This window comes from Natator depressus, chromosome 1 (assembly GCF_965152275.1).
Source record: "Natator depressus isolate rNatDep1 chromosome 1, rNatDep2.hap1, whole genome shotgun sequence".
In the NCBI taxonomy this organism is placed as follows: domain Eukaryota; kingdom Metazoa; phylum Chordata; order Testudines; family Cheloniidae; genus Natator; species Natator depressus.
In genome coordinates, this window is record NC_134234.1 from 211,761,772 (window position 1) to 211,768,893 (window position 7,122).

The 7,122-nt window shown below is 45.9% G+C and overlaps 1 pseudogene; it reads left to right on the top strand.

The window, feature by feature from the left end:
• The first annotated feature begins 291 nt into the window (after window positions 1–291).
• Window positions 292–2,272, top strand: LOC141985340 (uncharacterized; annotated as a pseudogene).
• The last annotated feature ends 4,850 nt before the right edge of the window (window positions 2,273–7,122 follow it).

Genomic DNA, 7,122 nt, shown 5'->3' on the forward strand with positions numbered 1-7,122 from the left:
CTTAAAGGGCTCTTAAAATCTATTTCTGTACTCCTCCCCCAGCGAGGGGATTAGTGCTGAAATCGACCTTGCCGGGTCGAATTTGGGGTAGTGTGGTTGCAATTTGACAGTATTGGCCTCCGGGAGCTATCCCAGAGTGCTCCATTGTGACTGCTCTGGACAGCGCTCTCAACTCAGATGCACTGGCCAGGTAGACAGGAAAAGGCCCACAAACTTTTGAATCTCATTTCCTGTTTGGCCAGCTTGGCAAGCTGCAGGTGAGTGCAGATCTCATCAGCAGAGATGACCATGATGGAGTCCCAGAATCGCAAAAGAGCTCCAGCATGGACCCAACGGGAGGTACGGGATCTGATTGCTGTATGGGGAGACAAATCCGTGCTATCAGAACTCCGTTCCAAAAGACGAAATGCCCAAACATTTGAAAAAATCTCCAAGGACATGAAGGACAGAGTCTATAACAGGGACCCACAGCAGTGCCACGTGAAACTTAAGGAGCTCAGGCAAGCCTACCAAAAAACCAGAGAGGCAAACAGCCACTTGGGGTCAGATCCCCGGACATGCCGCTTCTATGATGAGCTGTATGCCATTCTAGGGGGTGCAGCCACCACTACCTCACCCCTGTGCTTTGACTCCGTCAATGGATTATCTTGCAACAGGGATGCACATTTTGGGGACGAGGAAGATGATGATGAGGAGGAGGAGGTTGAAGATAGCACACAGCAAGCAAGCGGAGAAACAGTTTTCCCCGAGAGCAAGGAACTGTTTCTCACCCTGGACCTGGAGCCAGTACCCCCCGAACCCAGCCAAGGCAGGCTCCCAGACCCGCCAGGTGGAGAAGGGACCTCTGGTGAGTGTACCTTTGTAAATATAATGCATGGTTTAAAAGCAAACGTGTTTAATGATTAATTTGCGGCCAGTACAGCTACTGGAAAAGTCTGTTAACGTGTCTGGGGATGGAGCAGAAATCCTCCAGGGACATCTCCATAAAGCTCTCCTGGATGTACCCCCAAAGCCTTTGTAAAAGGTTTCTGGGGAGGGCAGCCTTATTCCATCCTCCATGGTAGGACACTTTACCACAGCAGGCCAGTAGCACGTAGACTGGATTCATTGCATAACAAAGCATGGCAGCATATGGTCCCGGTGTTTGCTGGCATTCAAGCAACATCCGTTCTTTATCTCTCTGTGTTATCCTCAGGAGAGTGATATCATTCATGGTCACCTGGTTGAAATAGGGGAATTTAATTAAGGGCACATTCAGAGGTGGCCGTTCCTACTGGGCTGTTTGCCTGTGTCTGAACAGAAATCTTCCTCGCTCTTAGCCATGAGGTGGGGGGAGGGGTGAAACGATCATCCCAGAAAATTGGGTGTGCGTTGGGAGGATTAGTTGGGTTTGTGCTGCACGTTAGCCCAAAAACCGTAGCCCCTCCTTTTAAATGGCCAACCCAGTGGTTGTTTGGTATGGGAAATGAGGGCGCTGCTGTTTGAAACCATTTCCACATGTTATTAAGGTTAAAGAAGCCAAAGAAGACTGTGGCTTACCATGGCTGCCTGCAAGTCAAATTCTATTGCCCGCCGGCCCTGCGTGTGTGATCTCTCACACCAAACCGGCAGACCCTCAATATAAGAGGCAAAATGCAACCTTGTAGCAAATGCACATGTGCTATGTAATGTTAACAGCAAGGTTCACCCTGAAACAGTCTACACATTGTTCTCTAAAATGTGTCTTTTTAACTACTACTCTCCTTTTTTTCCCCCTCCCGCAGCTGCAAATGTTTCAATGCTCTCTCTATCGTCACCGTCCCAGAGGCTAGCGAAGATTAAAAGTTGAAAAAAATGCACTCGAGATGAAACATTCTCTGAGCTCATGCAGTCCTCCCACAGTCAAAGAGCCCAGCAGAATGCATGGAGGCAGACAATGCTAGAGTCCAGGAAAGCACAATGTGAACACGAGGACAGGTGGTGGGTTGAAGATAATAAGTGGTGGGTTGAAGATGATAGGTGGCATCAGCTTGCTGAGAGAAGGCAGAAGTCAATGCTGAGGCTACTGGAGGATCAAACTGATATGCTCCGGCGTATGGTTGAGGTGCAGGAAAGGCAGCATGAGCACAGACCCCCACTACAGCCCCTGTGTAACTGCCCACCCTCCTCCCCAAGTCCCATAGCCTCCTCACCCAGACGCCCAAGAACGTGTTTGGGGGGCCTCCGGGCACCCAACCACTCCACCCCAGAGGACTGCCCAAACAACAGAAAGATGGCATTCAATAAGTTTTAAAGTGCAGTGTGGTCTTGTCCTTTCCTCCTTCCCCACCCATCCCAGGCTACCTTCGCAGTTATCCCCCTATTTGTGTGACGAATTAATAAAGAATACATGAATTTGAAACAACAATGACTTTATTGCCTCTGCAAGCGGTGATCGAAGGGGGGAGGGGAGGGTGGTTAGCTTACAGGGAAGTAGAGTGAACCAAGGGGCGGGGGTTTTCATCAAGGAGAAGCAATCAGAGCTTTCACACCATAGCCTGGCCAGTCATGAAACTGGTTTTCAAAGCTTCTCTGATGCACAGCGCTCCCTGCTGTACTCTTCTAACCGCCCTGGTGTCTGGCTGTGTGTAATCAGCCACCAGGTGATTTGCCTCAACCTCCCACCCTGCCATAAACGTCTCCCCCTTACTCTCACAGATATTGTGGAGCGCACAGCAAGCAGTAATAACAATGGGAATATTGGTTTTGCTGAGGTCTAACTGAGTCAGTAAACTGCGCCAGTGTGCTTTTAAATGTCCAAATGCACATTCTACCACCATTCTGCACTTGTTCAGCCTACAGGTGAATTGCTCCTGACTACTGTCCAGGCTGCCTGTGTATGGCTTCATGAGCCATGGCATTAAGGGGTAGGCTGGGGCCCAAGGATAACTATTGGCATTTCAACATCCCCAACAGTTATTTTCTGGTCTGGGAAGAAAGTACCTTGCTGCAGCTGTTGAAACAGACCAGAGTCCCTGAAGATGCGAGCGTCATGTACCTTTCCCGGCCATCCCACGTTGATGTTGGTGAAACATCCCTTGTGATCCACCAGTGCTTGCAGCACCACTGAAAAGTACCCCTTCCGGTTTATGTACTCACTGGCTTGGTGCTCCGGTGCCACGACAGGGATATGGGTTCCGTCTATAGCCCCACCACAGTTAGGGAATCCCATTGCAGCAAAGCCACCCACTATGACCTGCACATTTCCCAGAGTCACTACCCTTGGTAGCAGCAGTTCAGTGATTGCGTTGGCTACTTGGATCACAGCAGCCCCCAAAGTAGATTTGCGCACTCCTAATTGATTCCCGACTGACCAGTAGCTGTCTGGTGTTGCAAGCTTCCACAGGGCTATCACCACTTGCTTGTGAACTGTGAGGGCTGCTCTCATCTTGGTATTCTGGTGCTTCAGGGCAGGGGAGAGCAAGTCACAAAGTTCCATGAAAGTGCCCTTACGCATGCGAATGTTTCGCAGCCATTGGGAATCGTCCCAGACCTGCCACACTATGCGGTCCCACCAGTCTGTGCTTGTTTCCCAGGCCCATAATCAGTGTTCCATGGCATGAACCTGCCCCATTGCCACCAGGATGTCCACATTGCCAGGGCCCGTACTTTGAGAGAAGTCTGTGTCCATGTCCTCATCACTCTCCTCACTGTGCTGCCGTCGCCTACTAACCTGCTTTTGCAGGTTCTGGTTTTGGTTCTACATATACTGCTGGATAATGCGTGTGGTGTTTAGAATGGTCATAACTGCCGCGGTGATCCGAGCGGGCTCCATGCTTGCCGTGGTATGGAGTCGGCAGGTGAGCAGAGTGGCAGCAGAAGTGGCGGGTGGATGACGATGCTGACAGCAATATGGCACCCGTACGGAAAAAGGTGCAAAATGATTGTCATCCATTGGTTTCACAGAGGGAGGAGCAAGCTGGCAGCAGATGGTGCAGTATGACTGCTAGCCGTCATCATCTCCTGGGTGCTCGGCAACAGACTATGCAGTACGACTGCTAGCTGTCATCATCTCCTGAGTGCTCACGGTGCTGCTGGCGGGGAGAGCAGCCTGAGGCAGAATGGCCCCCTCAAGGATTGAATTCACAACCCTGGGTTTAGCAGGCCAATGCTCAAACCACTGAGCTATCCCTCTGCTGCTATTCCAGGTAGGTCTGAATCTCCATTAGACTGACCTGAGAAGAGAATGACCAGAGTCACTCCCATTTATGTCCAGGCGTCCCTGACAGACCTCACCGAGATCTGCCAGGAGCACCCATGTCTGCCCAGGTGCCCAAACCAACCTCACCAAGGCCGGCCAAGAGCACCCAGGAGATGACGAGGACAGCTACCAGTCGTAATGCACCATCTGCTGCCACAAGTCAATGAGCTGCTGCTGTGTAGCAATGAAGTCCCGTGTCTGCCAGCACCCAGGAGATGTACAGTGACGGTTAGCTGAGCGGGCTCCATGCTTGCCGTGGTATGGCGCCTGCACAGGTAACCCAGGAAAAAAGGCGCAAAACAATTGTCTGCCGTTGCTTTCACGGAGGGAGGGAGGAAGGGGAGGCCTGACGACATGTACCCAGAACCACCTGCGACAATGTTTTTGGCTCATCAGGCATTGGGATCTCAACCCAGAATTCCAATGGGCGGCGGAGACTGGGAACTGTGGGATAGCTAACCACAGTGCAACACTCTGGAAGTCAACACTAGCCTTGGTACTGTGGACGCACTCCACCGACTTAATGGTCTTAATGGTCTTAAGTGGGGACACACACAATCGACTGTATAAAATCGATTTCTAAAAAATCGACTTCTATAAATTCGACCTAATTTTGTAGTGTAGACATAGCCTTAGTGTATGAAACACACAACATTCCCTTTGAAACAAACGGTTAAAGACTGATCAGCTGAGGAGACTGAAGGACTCTAGAATTGTTTCCAATGTTTTTATGACAATAATGATATAATGCCTCCCTAGCACCTTCCATCGGAAGACCTCAAAACACATTAAAAACATTAGTTAATAAAGCTGCAAATTACCTTGTTGATAAGTTAGTATTATTATGAATCCCATTTTACAGGTGGGAATTGATGGACACGTAAGGTAAATGACTTCCTTGAAGTGGCTAGAGGGAGGAATACAATCCAGGTCTTAGGCTTCCCCGTACACTCCACAGACCACTAGACTATGCACTCTCTGTCATTCCACCCCTGTCTATTCTGACTTTACCCTCTTGATTTTCTCTAATGAGTAAAGAGATCATTTCTCTCTGAGGAAGAGGCTCCCAGTGCTGCCACTTTTATCACAGTCCCCCAAACTGCCTGTCTGGGGCAACCAGGTGTTGCCAAATTTAACATGATTAGCTGTGTCTATGGCAAGCTGTGACCGTGATAATGAAGTAAGTGGAGTTTTACACCATTTATCCATTGTCTGACTGTCCATTTCAGATTCAGTCACTCCTGCCATGTGCCATGAAGCTGTTTCTATCTTACCCTCAGGTTTTGAGTTTCTCTTCCTACTATTTTGGCACTGAATCTCACTAATTAATGTGTGTGTGCGTATGTGTGTGTGTGTCCCCTATGCATGTATTTTGCAAGGTCATTTTTAACAGCTGTGCAGCACTGTGGTGTTCCAGCTATGAAGTTCTTGCTCCATGGGTCTGTGAAAAAGATCTAAATTAATCTCCTGCTGCACTTTCCCAGAATATGCCCACTGTTCATGCTTGCTGGATCCTGACCCCCCAGTAGGGCAGGGCAGATGACATTCTGAGGCCCTAAGCTATGTCAAGTGTAAAGGCCCCATACCATAAACATAAATGAATTTATTATTTTCACAGAAAGGACATTGAATATCTAAACAGGAAAGCTTTATTTTTGCACATATACAAAGCTGAAGTTGTAAAAATAAAACAATAATCTTCATTTTCAGCAGCCCTCTCTGTAACAATAACATCATGACATAAATTTTAGACAAATTCTTTGAACTAATTGCATATGTAAATAAAGTAGAAGTAGACAATACAATATAAAAAATACAAAAAAAATTAAAGTAAATAATACAATTTACTAGAAGAGTTCTCAGTAAATTTTTCTCCTCTGTTGGGGCATCTAAACTGTGGAATTCCTTGTCTGAATATGCAATGAGACTCTTAGAGGATATAAGATGGCAATAGAGGACACAAGAGGCAATAAAGGATATAGGATGCGGATAACCCACGAGCTTAAAGCTCAACTATTACTTATATTGATATGAATTACACCCAGGTAATAAGCAAACCATCAGAAAATTGTATGTGGGTTGTATTTTTCCAATAAATTGATTTGTTTTCTTTTTATAGAAAGTTATGCTGAATTACCTAATATTGGCACTAAAATTAGTAGCAGAAAGTTTTTATTCAAATCATTAAAAATTAATTTTATATTATAAATATGGAGATTTATATATCTATGCAACAACTTATTTTTATTAATATATATATGCCAAAAGCCTGTGTTATTCTACTAGGATATTTCTGTGAAAGTTAGTGCTATTTTGTCTATGTTCTCACAGGAAAACAAGAGAGGATGTATCATTTTTTTTACACCATGAATAAGGAAAATTATCCTTCTTTTCATATGAATAAAGGAAAAAATGTCTGATTAATTTTGTTAGGGAAATACAAATTTTATCCAGACTATACAAAAATATATTTACAAATGTTTATTCCGATTTAATTTTCATTATGAAACAATGAATTGCTGGGATTTTTCTTTTGCCATACTATAAAAATACAATGTATTGTGCATAGGATAGGTGACTTATAAGTCTATATAAGAATTTTTACATAGCATACTACCTAGAATAAAATATAATCTTGTGCGCTCCAAACCGGCCAAGCAGAAAATCCCACTCTTTTTTCTAGGCAGACATCTCTCTTCGCGTTCGCTTTGCTATCCTCTGCCTCCCCCAGGACCACTACTTAATCTCAAGTAATCACCTCGGACACACAGAGTGACAATAAGCTATATGTGCAAAAGGGAAAGAGAGAATTTACCAGAAAAAAGACTGGTAATCTTTAGACAGGCATTGAGAAAGTGAGAAAAACTAGCCTATATTCAAGCAAATATCATGAATATTAGAGG